This window comes from Chiloscyllium plagiosum, chromosome 19, assembly GCF_004010195.1.
Source record: "Chiloscyllium plagiosum isolate BGI_BamShark_2017 chromosome 19, ASM401019v2, whole genome shotgun sequence".
Lineage (NCBI taxonomy): Eukaryota > Metazoa > Chordata > Chondrichthyes > Orectolobiformes > Hemiscylliidae > Chiloscyllium > Chiloscyllium plagiosum.
Window position 1 is genome coordinate 53743857 of NC_057728.1, and position 22327 is coordinate 53766183.

Genomic DNA, 22327 nt, shown 5'->3' on the forward strand with positions numbered 1-22327 from the left:
AGAATGTGCTTTTAACAAGCATGAGTCCCAAGAGGATAAAGAAGCAAACATTTTAGGAAAATGTCACTTTCCCGTTTCCTACTACTTTACACTTAAGACTCCTTTTAACACTCGAACTTCAGATTTCTTCATGCGTAATAAAGGCATGCACTCAGTTGTATATGCAGGAGATCAGCTAAAACTAGTGAGATCAGCTAAAACTCAGTAGCTGAGGGGAAGTTTTGACATTGTAGTAGCCACTGGCCTAAATCTGATACAGAGCACCAGACTAATGCTTTGGGGCCATGGGTTCACATCCCACTGCAGGTGGTGAAATTAATTAATTTAATTTAAAAACATATAATTTAAAGCTAATGTTGGTCATGAAGTTGTCATTGATTATTGTAAAACCCCATCAGGGGTTTCAGGAAGAAAATATGTTCAACATGTGATCCCAGGCCCACACCAATGTGTTTTACATTTAACTGCCCTCAGATTTGGCTCTAGCAAATTAGTGTTTCAAGGCCAGTTAGGAATGAGCAATAAGTAGTGGCCTTTTCAGTGAAGCTCATATTCCATGAATGAAGAAATGCACAGATCCAGTATTTACCTACATTCTAGCAGTTACTTAATTTCGTAAGTAATTAATTGGTTAGTAAGCACTTTGAAACACCCTGAGGATGTATTAATGTGTTGCGTCAATGATACTTTACTACTTGTATTCTTGGCTTTACAAGGTCAGTGGATGGTATGATAATGATGGTTGAAATGCAATCAATAGAGGATTTCATTTGACTGTCCATCCAAAAGCAGCTACCGCAGAACAGATATGTTCTTAAAACTATGGAAGGAAATGTTGTTGTGCTTGGTGTAGTTAATCAGAGATGTAGAATCACCTGAAGAATCTGATTTTGTTTTTAAATGATCAATGGAAGCTACACATTTGCACAGGCCAGTGCAGTTGCTAAATCAGCAATTATGGATTTAATATATCTTTGAATATCCAATTCCTTTCATTCAAACTGCAGTGTTTTCACTTTTGTTTGGTGGAACTAATGGGGTAAATCGACAAGCTCTTGCCAGACCACTGATTTCTAATTGATTTCAGTTAATGCAGATTTCAATAGCTCATCCGATAGCAAAGCATTGGCTGCAGTTTCTGCATTTTTGCATTTAACTGCACATATGTGGGCTCCAGACGTTGTCAGTTTCAGATGAGTAACAGCAAAGAACAGGGACAGTTTTATCATTGTTACTACCCGCAAAGTCCACGTCTTCTACTGCAGACAGAATAAATAAATGGATTTTCACCAGCCCTTCCAGGCACAGCCAAAATCAATTAAATTTCTGTGATTCAGATTTGGTGCTGTGCAACTGAATTTTAATCAGTTTCTATCACTGTGCTCCCTATAAGAAATCCTCTGTCAGTTGAAGCAAGTACATTCCTTTTTTCACATTTGTCACCAATTTAAAAGTAAATAAGTAGCAAAGTAGATGACATTAACCCTACTCCTAATATAGGTGATGGTAATATGAAGCAGAAATGCAAGATAACACAGAACAAAGTCAGCTTATGCTTGTAGAGAGAGCAAACATGTAGCACTTCAGGTATTTGCCAAGGTCCCCATTTAGAGATTGAGGTGGATTAGGAAGGCTGAAGACCAGAGAAAAGGTCAGACAACCTGGGAAAGAGATAAGTAAAAAGAATAGAAAGGAGGTAAAAGGAAAGTGAAAGAAGAGGGCACCTATTATCTTAAGAACCTAAGACAGAGACTGAGTAGTTCCAATGTTATCTGTAGGTTTCCCCATTAATATGTGGCCACATTTGGACCTGTATTCCATTTTTCAGGCACCTTCCACAGATCACATGACTTTCTTAGTGTCCAAAAATCTACCAGTCTCTGTCTTAGATGTACCTATCAGCTAATTATCCTCAAAGTTAGCAAATTCAAATAATTCACAGGCCTCCAAGTAAAGAAATTCCTCCTAGTTTCAATCCCAAATAGCTGAATCCTTGTCCTGAGATTGTGACCCCTTAATTCAAACTCTCTGGTCGAAATAAATAGACTCTATATTTTTATCATAAGAAAATTTTCATATCGGCTCGAACCATTTTCTGATTTCAAATCTGTCCTCTTCTAGGACCTCAGTTTTGACCCTTCATGAATTTGATTTCATCATGCTGTCGACCTCCTCCACTGTCACCTTTGATTTCCATGCCCTGATTTACTTTGGTCAGGAGACTTTCCTCATACAAATCAAACTCTTTCTCCTGTCATCAGCCTCCTCAATACTTGCCTTCACTTTGACCTTGAGAAAAGGTTCACACTCCTGAGGTACTGGGCAGTATTTAAAGCTTGCAGTTGAAGTCTCGCCTGCTGACTGGGGAGTTGACAAGGGATCCACATTTCTATTTAGGAAACATTGAGCATTCCCTGTGATCAAGGATCCCAGGGACAGAAGTCTAATCCACACCTGCCCCTCAGAAGTCACTGGCTAGCCAGAGATCAATAGCTCTATTTTAAGTGCAGTGCTATGGTGGAGGCAATGGCTGCTGTTGACTAGCACCCACTTTGGCCTAGAACCATTGCTCGATTGCTGGTGAGTTGTTGGGGGAGCCATCGCATTAGTGCCTGAAAGTATTGTACAGTAATACATCCCCACCTCCCTTCCCACTGCCAGGTCTCTTTATCAGGCAGTGAGTGCATTTGAAAAAGAGACTCTGACCTGTGAGCCCACAAGTAACCTGTAAGAATTTCTCTGTCATGCTTCCCAGCATGGACTGCCCCAACTGCTGCTAAGCTGGTACAGATGGCAGTAGGATCAGCCACTCAAATGGACATAAATTGCCCATTTAATGCCGCAGTTGGATACACGGAAGCTATTCAGAGATCTTCCTACCATAGATTTAATTGCAGGAGAGACAGGAAGGCAACAGGATTCACATATGCCTCCTTCTGGCCCAATTAAATGATGTCCCTCCATAAGGCACAGTGTTCATTTCTGCTTGTTATCTTGCATAGAATTTAGATTCCTAATGTGTTGGTGAATAAACTTACCAAGCAAAGGCTTTCATTTCAAAACCTTAAGAAGCTGTACTTCAGTTAGTTGTGACCAGCCCAAATATGATGAACAAAATGGCTTCTCTTTATGCTGTCCTTTCTGTTGATAGCGGTGATGTAAAGGTTAGGGAAAATAAATAATGAACAATAATTAAACAATATTATAATCTAGATATGTTGAATAAAGGAGGTTATGAAATGGAGGTGTGGATTTGAAAGCTCATGATTAATTCTAACTTTGAGTAAGAGGTCTGGCTAAATTTGATTCTGCTGTTGATACCATCATCCATAAAAGGGACCACATTCATTGCTTTAAGATTGGTGAAGAGCTTAGTACTTCACAAATAATTAGACAGTAACCAAGTTTCTACTCAGTTATTGTTCTTGAATATGTAATTGTATCGGTAAGTCTAATTGAATGTTCTTCAGTTGATGGTGCTCTTGATAAATTAAACCATCCATCAGAAAAACATTATTGTATTTTGTTTATACTACTTACAAGGTACACTGCAGAAATTCGCTAAAGGCTCATGAGACAGCACCTTCAAACCCACGATCACTACCATCTGGAAAGACAAAAGCGTGCGAACCTGCAAGTTTCTCTCCAAGCCACTCACCGTCTCACTGGTAAATGTGTCACTGATCCTTCAGTGACACAGGAGTAAAATCCTGGAATTACTTTCCTAACAACATTGTGAAAGTACCTACACACCAAGATCTGCAGTGATTCAAGAAGACAGTTTGCCATCACCTTTTTAAGGGCAATTGGGGATGAGAAATTGGTGCTAGCCCAGCCAGTGAAGCCCACATTCCATGAGTGAATAAAAATGACAATGTTCTTGTCGCCTTTTTCACATTTAAACTCTCCTCCATCACTTTGAAGCATTGTAAAGGGAAAATCTCTGTACAGCTAAAAAAAATCTTAGGCCCAAGCTGTAATGCACCTGTTTTCCCAGCTTTTCAATGGTGAATTTAAGCACATCATGGAATCCTTGCATTAGCTGCAGATTCAAATATAACAAACATATTGTCATCTGTGTATTGGAAATGTACAAGGAGCTGTTAAGTTGTCAATCTATCAAAAATTTGTTTTTAATGGCAACTGATTAACATGATGAGAGCCAGGCCTAGAGGGAATCTCATGACAACTCCATCTGTTTGGGTTTGCCTAGTGTCTTTAAATCTGATCTCAACCACTTAAGTTGAGAGGAATTTGATATTCAAATTCATAAGTTCAGTGAATACAGATTCAGAAAATAGTGACATATTTAGATTATTATGTCACAGCAATGCAATGCAAACATGTAAAGATAAAGTCACCATAGTCTTAGCAGACCATAGGGCTGCTCTCTCATTAGAGAGAGAGAGATATCTAGTCATGAGTTAAACTTGTAGGATGAGGATGAGGGGAAAGGTTGAGAAGGAGAGTTCTTTGTGGTAATCTTTGCCAGCGTGGGAATTCAACCCATGCTGTTGGCATCACTCTGCATTGCAAATCAACCATTCAGCTAACTGTCCCCCAAAGTAAAGTCACTGTAGTTCTAGTGGACCATAGGGCTGTTTTCTCATTAGAGACTGGTGGTGGTTTAACCTGAATGTGACCATGCCTCAGGTGAGGACAGAGGTTGAGAAGAAGAGTCCTTCACAATACAGGATTTCAACCTATGCTGAAGCCATTATGCTGCATCGAAAATGAGCCATCCAGCCAACTGAGCTAACTAACCCTATGACTGCAAGTATATAAGGCTTCCTTGAATAACATTAATTAATAAACTAGCAATAACAAACAGCAGATGGAAGTGGCATTGGTATCAGTGTAACAATCTGGAGTTCTCTTTGAGAAGGTGCGAAGCAATTCTTCATAATTTATTTGGAAAACTTATTCAGAATTTGTTTTGTAGCAACTCAGTTTGGTCAATTTATATTGTGCACAACCAATTGTAAATAAGTTAAAGTGTAAAGGCTTAGATAGATGAAGATGAATTCTACCATATACACCATCAGGTACCTTGTTACTCCTGCTCTGGCCCATCAATAGGTTTTGTAACTTGCTTTCAAGCAGAACCATGCGATGATGCTTAGACGTGGAACCAAAATATATGAATTTGAATTGTCTTTAAGGATAGCATGCACTTCATCTGCTTGCCAACCAACCAGCACCCTGTCTCTCATACAGTGTAAATTATTACCTTTTGCTATTCTTGAGATTCTGTCCTGATACTGAGACAAATCTTCAACAGAATGTTGTTCCAATAATCCTCTATTTCTAATCCCCCCTCTTAAATGATTCTGTACCACCTACACAGCCACTTCCTATAGTTTCATATTTTTGCCATTCAGACAGTAACAAAGTTTCTTCTCAATTCCCAAGTTGATTTTTTGGTGACCTCTAATTTGGCTCTTTTCCCTACAAGTGAAAGCAGTCTCTCTCAATTTCTGTAACTTTCTGAATAAAATTTCCTGGGTTTAAAGACCTCTGTTAGGCCACCTGTCAGACCCAACATTTCAATAAAAAGTTTGTTCAATGTTTGTATATTATTTTTCACCCTCTCTGGTGCCTTGATATGCTTTTCATAGTATGGTGACCAGAACTGTGTACACATAAAAATATGATCTAACCTAGATTCAATGCAAGTTTAGCTTTTCCTTTTATACTTCTATACCTCTAGAAATAAACTCTAGTGTTTATAGCCTTGTCATTTGGTGTCACTACTTCTAATGATTTATGTATTTGTTTTTCCAGATCCAATTGCTTCCCTACTTCGATGTGATTCTTATCTTTCAGGTGATATGTAGTTTTCTATCCAAAATGTTAAAACCTCGCATTTATCTGTGTTGAAATTTCTTGTTAATTACAAGCCATTTTACAGGTGTATTAGAATCCTTCTCTGATTTGTTGCAGTCCTACTCGGAATGGGTGATAATTACCCAATCCCACCATCCATCACCTCCCATTTGATGTTACCCACAAATTTGTGAATTGATTCTATTTCATATGGATTTTGAACAATGTTTCCAGTCCTTAACCTTGTGGAGCTACCCCTATCTATTCCACCTCTGCCACTGTGAATAGCTACCTCTCACCCCTCCTTTCCATCTTGCAACTAGGCAACTATCCATTCTGCTGCTTAACCTCAGGCTCGTCATGTTCTGGCCTCATTCAAGAATGTGGAACTTGTTATCATAAAGGGTGCAGTTGTATTTAGGGAGAAACTAAATGAGCACATAAAAGAGAAGGAAATAGAGACTTGCACTGACAAATTTAATTGAGGAAAGATGAAGGGAAGCTCCTGTTGAGCATAAGTTCCAGTCCTTATAGGCTGGGCAGAATGGTCTGTTCCTGTGCCTTTTTTTCCAGTTTAATCCTATATACCATTTCCAGCTCTTCTTCCTGAATCGTTGCCTTTCTCTGTGGTGTGGCTGTTCTGAATAAAAGTACCCAAGAATTCCTCTCCCTCCCAAACGTTTCTGACTCACAGTCCAGCTCATTAAATATTCCCTGCGAGTGTGGAGATCGAAGACATTCGATGTCCAATCATGTTGTTAGACTGCAGTTTCAACACACAAACTGTCCTGCTGTCTCTCTAGTTTTTATTCACTTTAGTTGTTACTTCAAAACCTAGTTTGGAAATAGGTGTATAGCTTTTGTTTGAAAAAATAGAATTTTTACTCACCTAATTTACTCACCCTTGGATCTCCTCCTTCACACTTTCTATAGCATGGCTCAGCTTCTACATTCTGCTGCGCATAATGTCGCTTTCGCAAATTTTACTGAGTTTGTTTTCCCCTCTCTCATCTGCCGCGCTTCTGTTTAAACACTCGTAGCCACTCCCTTGGTGTTTGGCGCTCTCCTGATACTCTGAGGCATTGAGATCAAAGACACTAAGACGGGGCAACCTGAAAATGTTGTAGTCCGCCAATCCACTCATTCTTCAGTATTGATGTAATTGTTTAGCTTTTTCATCGTTTGGCGTTCAGCTCATGCTCTGACACTGACTTATTTCTTTCACCGACTCTCTGCCATCTGTCATCCTCACATAGCTTCCCTTCATTTTTGCTGCCTCCGCTCTTGATGACTAATGTCAGTTTTGAGTCAAAGAAATTGACAGCACAGAAGGAGGTAGTTCAGCCCATTGTGCCATCATCGCCTCCCTGAAAAAGCAACCGTCTTTAATCCTGCACACTCACTTTGGTCTGTAACCCAGTAAATTCCTCAATCTCTAATACCTGGCCAACTTCTTTTTGAAGTTATCTGTGAACTTAACTCCCATTAGCTTTTCAGGTAGAGCTTTCCAGATCCCAACACCTTTAAGTGAAAAGATTTCTCCTCCTCACGCTTCTCTTGATCTTTTGTCAATGGTTTTAAATCCATGAGCTCTGGTTAGGGGAGTAGCATTTTCCTAGGTCACCATTCATGTTTTTTGATCCATTCTTGACCTTTTCAACCTCGTTATTCATACCTCACTTCCAGCCAAATCTCCTCTGTACCCTTTCTAAGGCCATTACATCTCTAGTGAATTGTGATACTATATAAAAGATGTATCTATGAAATGGGACCCCAATGGGTGATACTTTCAGTTTTCTGCTCATATTTTCTACTTGAATGTACAAATCCTAAGTCAGAGCTGTGTGTTTTATGCAATATTTATACAAATATCCTCTCATCTTTATGCAGAGTTGTGAATGCATGGAATGCGTTGCCAGCGGTGGTGGTGGAAGCAGAGTCATTAGGGACATTTAAGCAACTGCTGGACAGGCACACGGAGAACAGTAAGTTGAGGGGTGCTTAGATAAAATTATTATATTTTACATTAGGATTAAACCTCATCACAACATCGTGGAGCCAAAGAGCCTGTTCTGTGCTGTACTTTTCTATGTTTTATCTCCCTCATATTGGCGATGGACAGGGACAAATATACAGGTGTCCCCCCTCATTTGCGATGATTTGTTACAAGACCTACCACGGATGCCCAAAACCACAGATTGTAACGAACCCATTCATTTAAATGGGCAATTTGCCTCAATAGCAATTCCCCGCAATTATATTTGGAATGTTCCATGTAATATTTTTGGGGTGAGGTAAACCGCAGATAACTAAAACCATGGAAACTGATTTTGCAGATATGGGAGTACTGTATACCTTAAACATTTACTCCCTTTTCTATTACTACTATACTTGTAGTAAACATCATCAGCAAGATGCACTGCTGTATCTCTTTAATGCCACCTCACAAACACACAATTTTTATTAAAAACTAAAAGAACTGCAGATGCTGGAAATCAGAAACAAAAATAGTAATTGCTGGAAAAGCTTAGCAAGTTCGGCAACATCTGTGGAGAGAAGTTAGACTTAACGTTTCAGGTCCAGTGACCTTTCCTTAGAACTTAATTTTTGTACACAATATTTCTTACTTGAGCTCAAAGAACTAGGTATTTGAATGTCACCTGTTCACCAAGTTACTCAAACTGCACATCATCTTGACTTGTTAATATATAATTTTACCTTCTTCATTGCTGAGTCAGAATCTCTGTCAAGCAGCATTATGGGAGAAAGAAGGACTTGCAGTGAAATTGTGCTTTTTTTGTCACCACCAAATGTTTCAGTGGTTTACAGTCAGTGAAGTACTTTTGAAGTGTAGGCACTGTGTTGACGTTGGAAATGTGGCAACCAATTTGTACATTGCAAGCTCCCCAGAAACAGCAATTTGATAGTAACAAGGGAATCTCGTTTGTGATGTTGGATGAAGATGAACATTGACCCAGTCTCTATAGTAGCTTCCTTTCTCATCTTCAAAATAATGGTGTGAGATCTTGCGCACTTTTCCAAGCTGGCCGATGGAGCCTCTGTTTAATGTTGCATTCAAGAGAATGTGACCCTCTGTCAGTACTGCACTGGAAAGTCAGCAGTATTAGTGTTTGTTCAAGTCCTGAAGTTGGTTCTGAATTGAGAACCTTGTGACTGAGGCCACAGATTTCTCATCATTACAGCAGTTGTAGCGGTTCACAAGTCAGCTCACCGTCTCCGCCCCTACGAACAATGGGAGTTGACGATAAATGTCAGAATTTTATTAGCAATAAATTTATTTAAAAACCTTTGGTACTAAAGACAGCCCCATATTCTGGAAAACAGCAGCCTGTGACCTGAAAACATGAAGATCTAGCAGATGAGAAAATAATGAGAATTTCAAATTTAGGATCGCCTTCAATCTGTTCCAATACTTTGTCTGTCTTCAGAGGCTCTTGCTGCAGGCAACACCAGATTTTTAGAATAGATTTATGTACAAGTGCTGTATCTCCCTGAAAAACAAAAGACCTCCTCCAGTTCCAAGAACCACCCACCTACCCCCTCCAGAAAAGGGGAAACCTAAGGTACAGAAACTCAACATAACAATGAAAGTTTAGCAATGAAAGAGTGGCTCTTCTGAAGGATTAAAAAAAACAGGAAAATTGATTCCGACAGTCTCAATTTGTGGGAATTCCACTGTTATCATTGCAAACAGGGTGGAGTTGATCTGTCTTGATTGCAGCTGAAAGCTAAGCAGATTGATTTTTTAAAAAGTCCTGAGCATTGGAGCGCTATATGTCAAAAGCAGATCACGTTTGTAAAATTGGAACTAACTCCCAGTAGCACCAATTAAAAAGAAACAGCGGGATTTCCTGTTAATCTACTGAAGCCAATTACTCTTGGTCAGCAACCAAATGGCTTGTTGCCATTTACCCTGACTTAACCTAGTACAAATAGAAAGCAGAGAAGATTAAGTTCGAGTTTAGCACAATAAAAAGTTTACTTCCTATCCAGCAGAGTTTACTGTAGGTCTTTACTTTGGGTAAAAACAAAGTTTATTTCACTTGAACAATGCCTTTGACTTTAATTCCCATACATGAGAAACAGGTGTAGAATTAAATGTACCGTGCACTTACTGTTGTACTGTTGGCTGGTGAGTCGTTCTCTGTGCAATAGTAACAGTGACCTTCTGTATTACTTTTCATGTCACATCACAGGAGTGATGCCAAATAGACTTGACAGCAAATCACATCAGGGAAAAGTCTGGTCAAAGAGCAAAGTTTTACGTGGTGCCTTAATGATGGCAAAAGAGGAGATTTAGGGAGGGAAATCGGAGCTCAGGGCTTAGACAACTGAAACGGCAGTCATCACTGGTGCAGAAAATAATCACAATGATAAGTGAGAGGCTGCAATTAGAGAAACGCGGAGGTCTCGGCACGGTGATTGACTGGAAAAAAATATAATGAAACCTGGCTGAGAGCCTGGACATCCATTACTTTGTTGAAACACCTGAACCCTGACTTTATTGATATCTTTGGCTCTCTGATTTTTTTACTCTCATTTTATCAGATGTTTATTTACATGGATCAAGAGATTTCAGTGATTGATACTTTTAAGTGTCCAGATGATTGATGCCCTTATTCATATGGAGTGAAAAGGAGTTAAACATAGTGCAATGTTAACAATAAATAACTGGGTTGTTTTAAGCATTTTTTAAAAATACATCCCACCATCATTGTAGTGTTACTTTCCGTACAGTTTGTCATGTGTTGCTTACCTAGCCTGGCACAGGTGGCATGAGAAGTAATGGGGTTTGGGTGGATGCACATGTCCTGGTTTGGAGAACATGAGGAGTACCTTTTGATCTTGTCTTTAAAAAGGCTCTGTTAGGCAAACTTTGGCTGACAACACCCTTTTAAAAACTTGGCCACACTCAATGAGGATTGCAAAGAATTAAGACACACCTATCTCCACAATGAAGCCAGCCATATCCAGAGTTCCAGGTGTGGGCTTGTGACCCAAAGCATCCCACACTTTAAAAGGCAAATCCCACCCCCCATCCCCACCCGCCTCCCCACCCACTCCACTCAAGAATCGGAATCAGCATCCTGGAATTGGGATTCACCCAGCATTTGAAAAGACCCCTGAATAATCCTGACTTGGAGAGAATCTGTGCATCTTTTACCCTCTTTCACGCTCTCCCAATGTCATCATGTTGCTAACAAACACAGAGAAGGCTGGAGAATCTCAGCAGGCCTGGCATTATCTGTGGAGACAAGTGGAGTTAACATTTTGCGTCTGGTACAACTCATCAGATTGGCTCAATTAACAAAATCTCCTGGGAGTATTGGACCTGCCTGGTGATTCGTGAGCCTACTATTGCCTTTGGTGCTTCAAGTACTGCTGTGAGGGAGATTGACTTAGGATGGTGGGGTACAGAAGATGGGGAAGAACTCTTGGTATTTGATGTCCATGCAACAACCACAGAGGCTCCAGACCCTCATTAAAAATAGTTTCCATTCCTTATTAGCATTTATGTCAATATTACAGCTGAATTCAAGGCAATGGGGAACCTGTGTTCTCCTCCTGATTTTCAAGAGGATAGAATGGATCATCAACAGGTGGACAACAGGTACAAAGAAGACTGCCCACAGCCCCAAACTTATACTGCCACTGCTGTCGAAGTATGTTGTCAGTGGTGAATCCTGTAATATCAGGCTGTTAAAAACAGCAGAACTTCTTCACAAGTGTTAAGTACAGTTGAAAGGCCAACAGTTCACAGGGAAAATCATCCACTTGTAGTCATTTAAAAAATACATTCCCTGATTCAACTACCCAACAACTGTTTTGAATTTATTTAGCACCTTTAATATTGTAAAATTCCACAACATATTTCATAAGGTCTTCAGATTTATAGGACCATTGAGCACACAGGATAATCATTGGGTCCATAAATCTCTTCTAACTCTTTGAAAGAGCTAATAAATTTGTTCTGCATTCTCCAAAGCCCTGCAATTGTTTTATTTGTGTTTTTTACAGGTGCTTATCCATTCCTTTCAGGCAGTTATTATTGAACTAGCTTTGCCAGCCTTTCAGAGTGTGTGTTCCAGATCTTAACAACTTGCGATGATAAAAATAATTCTGCTCATCTGCCCATCTGCTGCTGTTGCCAATTATCCTAAATGTGTTCCCTCTGGGTACTGACCCTCCCCCTCTCTATCAAAACCCTCCAAAATGTTATCAGACAAGATTTTGACACTGAGCCACATATGGCATCTGGTGATTAAATGCGCAGCATATGATTGAACTTCTGTTTGGCAAGTCAGCCCAACATAGGGAATAGGGAACCTAAGAGACCGGTTACAGTTCCTGTATCAAGTGCCAAAAAAACCTACCTTTCCACCCTGCAATTGAGATTACTTTGTCATATTGCTCCCATTGGGTAGAATGCAGGGCAGATTGTGATGAAGATTAATAACATTATTATTGTTTGAGAGCTAGAGTTCTAAAGTGAGAAGGAGAAAGTGAGTCTGCAGATGCTGGAGATCAAAGTTGAAACTTTATTGCTGGAACAGCACAGCAGGTCAGGCAGCATCCAGGGAACAGGAGATTCGACGTTTCGGGCACAGGCCCTTCTTCATTCCTGAAGAAGGGCCTGTGCCCGAAACGTCGAATCTCCTGTTCCCTGGATGCTGCCTGACCTGCTGTGCTGTTCCAGCAATAAAGTTTCAACTTCTAAAGTGAGAAACCTATGTTTAATTTATGGTGAAATTATACTTTTGTTTTGTGTCTTAAGAAAGGGCAGACCTGGTCCCCACTTTAGATTTTTTCTGAAAGTGATGCTAGGATGTCTGGAGATTGTTTACATGTATTTAAATATGGTTTTTAAAACTTAAATCTGAATGATTCCGGGCATTAGGAAATAAATAAATTCAAGTCTGAAAATAAATGTGTTCCTTTAAAAATATGGTTCAAAGCAAATGCCATTTTATAATCAACTTAGATGTGCCAACAAGAGAGAAAACAATGCTGTTACTGAACAATAGTCCATAATACACAAAGTCAAAACAATCCAAAAGAATGAAGGCAGTGAGCAGGTTAATTCAGAGCAAAGAGGATGGCTTTTTGGAACAGCTTGTGATGGAGCCTACAAGGGCGCAGGCTATTCTGGATTTAGTGCTGTGTAATGAGCCAGACTTTATAGAAGATCTTAAAGTAAGGGAACACTTAGGAGGCAGCGATCATAATATGGTAGAGTTCAGTCTGCAGTTTGAAAGAGAGAAGGCAAAATCAGATGTAATGGTGTTACAGTTAAATAAAGGTAATTACAGGGGCATGAGAGAGGAACTGGCGAAAATCAATGGAAGCAGAGTCGAGTGGGGAAGACAGTAAAGCAACAATGGCAGGAGTTTCTGAGTGTAATTGAGGACACAGTACAGAGGTTCATCCCAAAGAAAAGAAAGATTATCCAGGGTGGAGGTGTGCGAAGGGAGGCAATTGAAATTAGACAGCCATGACTGACAAAGGAAGTCAGGAAACGTATCAAAGAAAAAGAGAGAGCCTATAAAGTGGCCAAGAGCACTGGGAAATCAGAAGATGGGGAATACTACAAAAACAAACAGAGGATAACAGAGAGAAATAAGGGAGGAGAGGATCAAATATGATGGTAAGCTAGCCAATAATATTAGAAATGATAGTAAAAGATCCTTTCAATACATAAGAAACAAACGAGAGGCAAAAGTAGAAATTGGGCCATTCCAAATTGATGCAGGAAGGCTAGTGTTGGGAGATAAGAAAATAGCTGAAGTGGGCGGCACGGTGGCCCAGTGGTTAGCACTGCTGCCTCACAGCGCCAGAGACCCGGGTTCAATTCCCACCTCAGGCGACTGACTGTGTGGAGTTTGCACGTTCTCCCCGTGTCTGCGTGGGTTTCCTCCGGGCGCTCCGGTTTCCTCCCACAGTCCAAAGATGTGCAGGTCAGGTGAATTGGCCATGCTAAATTGCCCGTAGTGTTAGGTAAGAGGTAAATGTAGGGGTATGGGTGGGTTGCGCTTCGGCGGGTCGGTGTGGACTTGTTGGGCCGAAGGGCCTGTTTCCACACTGTAATGTAATCTAATCTAATCTAAACTTAAGTACTTTATGTCAGTCTTCACAGTGGAAGACATGAGTAAATCCCAACAGTTAAGGAGAGTCAGGGGACAGAGTTGTGTATGGTAGCCATTACAAAAGAGAAAGTGCTAGAAAAGCTAAAAGATCTAAAAATTGATAAATCTCCTAGCTCTGATGAGCTACATCCTCGAGTTCTGAGGGAGGTGGCTGAGGAAATAGCGGAGGCGATGGTTGTGATCTTTCAAAAATCACTGGAGTCAGGAAAAGTCCCAGATGATTGGAAAATAACTGTTGTATTCCCCTTGTTTAAGAAAGGATCAAGACAAAAGATGAAAAATTATAGGCTAATTAGGTTGTTGGTAAAATTCTAGAATCCATCGTTAAGGATGAGATTTCCAAATTCTTGGAAGTGCAGGGTCGGATTAGAACAAGTCAGCATGGATTTAATGAGGGGAGGTTGTGCCTGACAAACCTGTTAGAATTCATTGAAGTAACAAGTAGGTTAGACCAGGGAAACCCAGTGGACATTATCCATCTAGACTTCCAAAAGGCCTCACGGGAGGCTGCTAAGTAAGGTGAGGGCCCATGGTGTTCGAGGTGAGCTACTGGAATGGATTGAGGATTGGCTGTCTGATAGAAGGCACAGAGTAAGGATCAAAGGTTCTTTTTCAGAATGGCAGGTAGTGACAAGTGGTGTCCCACAGGGTTCAGTATTGGGGCCCCAGCTGTTCACTTTATATAGTAATGATCTGAATGAAGGGACTGGGGGCATTCTGGCGAAGTTTGCCAATGATACAAAGTTAGGTGGACAGGCAGGTAGTTCTGAGGAGGTGGGGAGGCTGCAGAAAGATTTAGACAGTTTAGGAGAGTGGTCTAGGGAATGGCTGATGAAATTCAATGTGAGCAAATGCAAGATCTTGCACTTTGGAAAAAAACAATACAGGCATGGACTATTTTCTAAACGGTGAGAAAATTCATAAAGCCAAGGTCCAAAGGGATCCCTTGCAGGTTGAGCCCGTAGTTAAGAAAGCAAATGTAAGGTTGCCTTTTATCTCGAGGGTTGGAATATAAAAGCAGCGATGTGCTACTGAGACTTTATAAAGGTCTAGTTAGGCCCCATTTAGAATATTGTGTCCCCCACCTCAGGAAGGACATACTGGCACTGGAGCGTGTCCAGTGGAGATTCACACGGATGATCCCTGGAATGGTAGACCTAACATACAATGAACGGCTGAGAATCCTGGGATTATATTCATTAGAGTTTAGAAGGTTATGGGGAGATCGAGTAGAAACGTACAAGATAATGCATGGCTTGGAAAGAGTGGACGCTGGGAATTTGTTTTAGTTAGGCAGGGCGACTAGGACCCATGGGCACAGCCTTAGAATAAGAGGGGATCAATTTAGAATGGAAATGAGGAGACATTTCTTCAGCCAGAGAGTGGTGGGCCTGTGGAATTCATTGCCACGGAGCACAGTGGAGGCCGGGACGTTAAATGTCTTCAAGGCAGAGATTGGTAAATTCTTAATCTCGCAACGAATTAAGGATTACGGGGAGAGTGCGGATAAGTGGACTTGAAATGCCCATCAGCCATGATTGAATGGCGGAGTGGACTTGATGAGCTGAATGGCCTTACTTCCACTCCTATGTCTTATGGTTTTATGGTCTTAAAGAGACCTCTAACAGTAAAGGTGCTGTTAGTTTAGCAGTCTCCAAAGCAGTCAGGACTGGGTGCGAAGTCTTGAGTTGCTTAGAAGAAAACTTTGAGGAAGAGTTGGAGACTTCGGACCATTCTGACTTACCTGGATATTCAGTCTGCAAATGTTCAACAGCAAAGTCCTTGTCTAACTCCTGGATAACTATATAACAGATTTCCAACTCTAAGTTTTTCTGAAGAGGCCAGGATAGGAATCACTGAGAGGAAGTCCTGAATTGTCATTTTCAACTGGATGTGTACATGTCAGAGGTGGCCGTCAATTTCACAGGGTGATGGTAGCAAAAGCTGACTAATCTAGCTATCATGTCAACCCTAAACTTCAACCAATGGAAATCCCTTGGAAAAGACTTACTATTTGCTGGCACACTGGCTGAGTATCAATCAACTGTCACATAGTGAAACATAATATTTAATCTATAAACAAATATTTATACCCAATGTGACCACAGGTCAAACAATGGCATTTTCCATTTTCTGTCACAGAGTTTGAAATATGATGACCAGGCAGGTAAACAATGAGAGTATATGATAGGTGTGTTCTCATTGACCTCCGGTTGAAAAGTATGTGTGTGTATATATTGTGAGAGAGAAACCACACAGAAGAATATTTTGTCCAGACAATGTTAACCATGGGTTACTTAGTATGGCATTGAGTTATCAAATTATAGGTTTGGATGCCAGTCCAGGGCTGGAGACCTCTCTTTGACCGTATGGCTTAATCCTTGTATTCCATTTTTACATCTGGTTTAATGTTTGTGTTAAAGAAGTAAATGGATAGTTTTGGGAAAGAATGTTTTGCAATAACTTAAGTTATTGGGTGAAAAATTTCACCCCTAGAAATTGTGATCTACTTTTTGCCTAAAGATTTGTCTTTTACAATGGCTGTGGCATGGCTTCAATACCACAATTATGCTGTAAATGGTGTGCAAGGAAACACCACAATAAGTCTTACACTATCTTGAATTGTTGTGGAGAACATTAGCAAGCTAGTGGATAAGCATTGAAAAACATGGACCATAAATTAACTTAGTTGACTGAGATCATCTGTGCACAATACCCTGGAGGAGGAGTTCATTGTGAACTAATACAGTGATTACAAATGCACTGTTCCAGGGAAGCGTGAAGCTAGGTTGATGTCACATTTATAGGAAGTGGCAAGTTTCAGTATACAAAATGCAGAACAACTCAGCGTAATTTCACAACAGGTCAACAAATGTGAAAATTTTCTAGTTTCTGATGCTGATTGTAAGTGTGACTTTAGTCTTCTGAATCATATCAAAACAAATTCACAAAACAGATTGAAAGAAAGGCAAGTGGATAGGTTACTGTGGATAAAATTTCACAATTGGTGTGGTGTATAAAAACTAGGAATATGGTAAAGACAGAAAATGTTTGGACCATACAGGAACAATTATCTTCCCAATCATCTCGCTTTCTACTGGCTCAGGGGCTTCATTCCAGTGATGATATAAAGATCATGGCTTTTATTATTTTGGTGTTCTTTTAAAAGCAGTGCTTTCAGTGGAAGCATCTGGAGAAAGACAATTGAAGCAACATACTGGTCAGCAGAAATGCCATACGTGTCACTTCAATGGTATAACTTGAGACCAATTAGCTCAATGGCAGGCAATGCAGAGTAACTCTAACAGTGTGGCTTCAATTCCTACTTCCACCACCCTCTCAGGCAGCACGTTCCACATTAATACCACCTTCTGATGAAAATGTTTTACCTCTGATCCCCTCTAGACCAATTACTCTTCACCTTAAACTTACACTCTCTGGTTTTCAGAGTCAGTATTGAGTACAGGAGCTGGAGGTCATGTTGTGGCTATACAGGACATTGGTTAGGCCACTGTTGGAATATTGTGTGCAGTTCTGGTCTCCTTCCTATCGGAAAGATGTTGTGAAACTTGAAAGAGTTCAGAAAAGATTTGCAAGGATGTTACCAGGGTTGGAGGATTTGAGTTACAGGGAGATGTTGAATAGGCTGGGGCTGTTTTCTCTGGAGCATCAGAGGCTGAGGGGTGACCTTTTAAGGTTTACAAAATCATAAGGGGTATGGATAAGGTAAATAGACAAAGTTTTTTCCCTGGGGTGGGGGAGTCCAGAACTAGAGGGCATAGGTTTAGGATAAGAGGGAAAAGATATAAAAGGGACCTAAGGGGCAACTTTTTCACGCAGAGGGTGGTACGTATATGGAATGAGCTGCCAGAGGATGGGGTGGAAGCTAGTATGATTGTAACATTTAAAAGGCATTTGGATGGGTATATGATAGGAAGATTTTGGAGGGATATGAGCCAGGTACTGGCAGGTGGGACTAGATTGGGTTGGGATATCTGGTTGGCATGGACAAATTGGACTGAAGGGTCTGTTTCCGTGCTGTACATCTCAATGACTTGAAGACATCTGTCATGGGGAAAAGATTCTCATGATCTATCATTTCTCTGCCTTTCATAATTACGTATGCCTCAATCAGGTCCATCACTCAACCTCTACGCCAGGGAAAAAAACAAACCCAGCCTATCTAGTCTCTCCTCGTAACTAAGACTTCTCATTCCAGGCAACATCCTGATAAATGTGCTGTGCACCCTCTCCAGTGCAGTCACAGTCTTCTGATAGTGTGGCAACCAGAACTGCACACTGCATTCCGTCTTGATCTCACTAACGTTTGATAAAGTTGCAACAAGATCTTCCTGCTCCTATATTTTACACCCCTGCTAATGAAGGTAAGCATCCCGTATGGCTTCTTCACTACCTTATCCACTTGTGCTGGCACCTTCAGGAATCAATAGGCTTGTACACCAAGGTCCCTTTGTTCCTCAGTACTCCCTAGCAATCTACCATTCATTGTCTGTATACTTCTCTTATTGGACCTCCCAAAACACATCACCTCGCACTTATCTCAATTTAACAGCTGATTATTATCAGACTGTAGCCTGAGACCATCCTCCTCACTAACAACAGCACCACTAATTTTTGTGCCATCTGCAAATTTACCAGTTATATATTCTACATTCACATCCAAGTCACTAATATACATAAACTGCAAGGGTCCCAGCACCCATCGCTGAGGTACACCACTGATCATAGGCTTTCAGTTAGAAAACAATCCTCCATCATCACCCTTTGCCTGCTATGTGGATGCCATTTTTGGATCCAGTTTGCCAACTTGCCTTGGACCCCATGGACTCTTACCTTTTCAACAAGCCTTCCATGTGGGACCTTGGCAAAAGCCTTACTGAAGTCAATGTAAACCACATCAACTATACTACCCTCATCAATATATTTAGTCATCTTTTCAAAACCTCAATTAAATTAGTCAAACTGGATCTCCCTCCAACAAATCCACGCTGACTCTTTCAGACCAATCCTGCCTTTTCAAGTGTGGATTAATCCTGTCCCTCAGAATTTCATCCAATAATTTTCCTACCACTGACATCAGACTAACTGATCTATAATTAGCTGGCCTATCCCTGCTGTCCTTCCTGAACAAAGAAACCACATGAGCTATCCTCCAGTCATCTGGCACTTCACCTGTGGCCAGCAGGATATTAAATATATCTTCCAGGGCCCCAGCAGTCTCTTTCCTTGCCTCCCAAAACATCCTAGGTTGCATCTCGTCAGGACCCAGAGATTGATTCACCTTTATGCCATTAATATTTTGTTTGGATTGTCTAACAGTTATGTTAATGGAATGCTAGAGAAATAATGGGCACTGGCAGCATCCCTAAATAATATGAATGAGGACCCAAGGCCTTATAACCTCAGCCTGAAGCATGGATTCAGCAGAGCACAGCAAGGAATGTCTCACAATGTACACCTGCCACGCTGTTTTGCCCTCAGGTGCTCAAGGTGAAATTCTTCCTGTTTGCTGAGATCATTTTAAAATTCAAGATCTCAGTAGGTATGAGTATTTGGAACATAGTGTTCAAGCTGAAAACTCGCCAATGCAATAAGGAGGTGATAAAACTGTTTTAAACAGGAAGTAGATGTTCTAAAAATGTAGAACTTACCAAGGAAAATACAATGGGGGAGAGTTATTCCTAATACAGGATCTATCAATGTATTTGATTCTGTTCATCAGTTTTCTTCCTCTGCAACAACTATAGTTGAAACGTGTGGCACTGGTAAAAGCACAGCAAGTCAGGCAGCATCCGAAAAGCAGGAGAGTCGACGTTTCGGGCATAAGCTCTTCATCAGGAATGCTTCCTACTACAATTTTAAACTGAATCAAAATCACAAGTGACATTCCCTGTGATTATGAGCGAGGTACAAATTCCTTCTCCATTCCTCCTCCTAACCACACCAGTCTCCTCCCATGCCTCTCCTCCTGCAGAGTGGAACTTTCCTCGTGTGGATCCACCCTTACTATCCAGTTACCTGAAGCCTCCATGGCATAACACACAGTTGCAACATTTACAACATGAGCTGTAGCAACTCAGCAAAGCTCCTTTGACAGCATCTGCTAATACCTTTAAGCTATATTTCCTATTGTAAGAGCCTGCTGTGAATATAGAATCACTAAATTGCAGAAGGAGGTCTTTTGGTCCATCAAGTCTGCCCTGATTCTCCAAAGAGCATCCTAACCTGATACCATGATCCTTGTGTATGAGGCTGACTCTTAAATATGGCTCTGAAACTTGGACCATATAGACACCACATCAAGACCTTGGAGAGATACTATCAACACTGTTTGAGACAGATTCACCGCTGTGAGGACAGGCATACAAATATCAGTATCCTTGAAGAGATCAATAGTACCAGCACCAAGGCCACAATCATCCAAAACCAACTCCATTGAGCCAACCACAGAGGATGCCTAACTGTCAAAGTAAATCTGCTTCATCCAGCTCAAGGAAGGCACTTCAAGAAACGTCACATAGACATCAACTCTTTGGAGATCTTCATTGAGAAGACACCAACTTGAAGGAACCTCCTGCACGAAGGGACACAATTGTTTGAGAACACCTGTTGGCAAAAAGTACAAAAGGAAACAGAGAAATGAATACCAATGATCAAGACTAATGACCAATCCTACCTCCCATATACTGCCAAACGTGTGGTCAGACATGTGGCTGTGGTATTAGGTTCATCTAACACACAAGCACTCACAGAACCCAGGACTAGTGACAGAATTTCCTTGCTGGACAATCATACTTGTTAGCGAGGGATTGCCGGACAATGGCAAGCATAAAAGCATCAAATTCATGGGAATACCACTACCCACACTTTACACATTATCCTAAACTATATCATCTTGTTTACTGCTGTTGGACGAAATCCTCCTCAATAGTGTGTGCTGTTACATCACACAGACTGTAGCGTCTTAAGGAGGTGGTGAGCCACCAACTTCTCGAGGACAAATAAGGATGGGAAATAAGGTGGCCTTGGCAATTATGTATGCACCCCATAAACAATTATAATTGAAGAAAGGCTTCCTGCTCCCATACTCTGACATCTGGAATTCCCCAAATCCTCTTACTTGTAATATTCTTATAAAATGCCTTGAGGATTTCCTCCTGTCTGCTAAAGATATTTCATGGTGCCTCTTTGCCCTCCCAATTTCCTTTTTTGAGCAACTCCCCAACACTCTCTATACTATTGAAGAATGGGCTTTCTGGAGTCAAGAGTGTAGTGCTGGAAAAGCACAGCAAGTCAGGCAGCATCCAAAGAGCAGGAGAATTGACGTTTCGATCATAAGCCCATTCATTCATTCCTGATGAAGGACTTATGCCCGAAACATCAATTTTCCTGCTCCTCGGATGCTGCCTGACCTGCTGTGCTTTTCCAGCACAACACTCTCGACTCTGATCTCCAGCATCTGCAATCCTCACTTTCTACTATATGCTTTCTGGACCAAACTCTTACATTCCTGTGCATCCAGATTTCCCTTGACTTGCTGTACTCAGTTTACACTCTTAGAAGGACACACTGACCCTGATTTGTTCCTATAATACTTTTTAAAAACTGCCACTTATGCAATGTAAACGAACCTGCAAGCAGCTGCTGCCAGTCTATGTTTGGCAGGGGTTGAAAAGTCTGGCGCTGGAATGTGATGAACGGCTTAGGTGAAAAATGTCTTTTCTTCTGCCTCAGATGCTGCCTGACCTGCTGTGATTTCCAACTTAGATTTCTTCACAGTGTCAAACATTTCAGGTACACACCTGATGCCACTACATGTACCAAATCAGGAAGTGTCTCTTAGTAGATGCTCAACTGACCAGTGAGTGTGGCTGTCTTGAATACTAGTACAAGTCACACCCACACAAAGAATTTAAAAATTCTCTACTCGGTGTGACTGGAGAGGTGTCTCAGCAGTTGGCATGTCCGACTGAAGGCCTTCCCACACACGGAACAAGTTAACGGCCTCTCCCCACTGGTGTATCTGCAGGGCTGAGGAATCAGTGAATCCCTTCCCACAGATGGAGCAGGAGAATGGCCTCTCCCCAGTGTGAGTGTGCTGGTGGGCCTGCAAAGTACACAGCCAGGTGAAGTCCTTCCCTCACACAGAGTAGGTGAACGGCTTCTGCCCGGTGTGAACCTGGCGGTGGGTCACCAGGGTCGACAGCTGAACTAACGCCTTCCCTCACATGGAGTAGGTGAACGGCTTCTCCCCGGTGTGAACCTGGCGGTGGGTCACCAGGGTCGACAGCTGAACTAACGCCTTCCCTCACACG

The 22327-nt window shown here is 41.2% G+C and overlaps 1 long non-coding RNA gene across 2 annotated transcripts; it reads left to right on the top strand.

The window, feature by feature from the left end:
* The first annotated feature begins 957 nt into the window (after window positions 1–957).
* Window positions 958–7748, top strand: LOC122559824. 2 transcript variants are annotated; one of them, XR_006314564.1, is made up of 3 exons: window positions 958–3668; window positions 5785–5826; window positions 7717–7746. It is a non-coding gene; the product is annotated as an uncharacterized LOC122559824 (long non-coding RNA). The 2 variants fall into 2 exon arrangements; XR_006314563.1 differs by lacking the exon at window positions 958–3668 and adding an exon at window positions 4490–4885 and having other exon boundaries at window positions 7717–7748.
* The last annotated feature ends 14579 nt before the right edge of the window (window positions 7749–22327 follow it).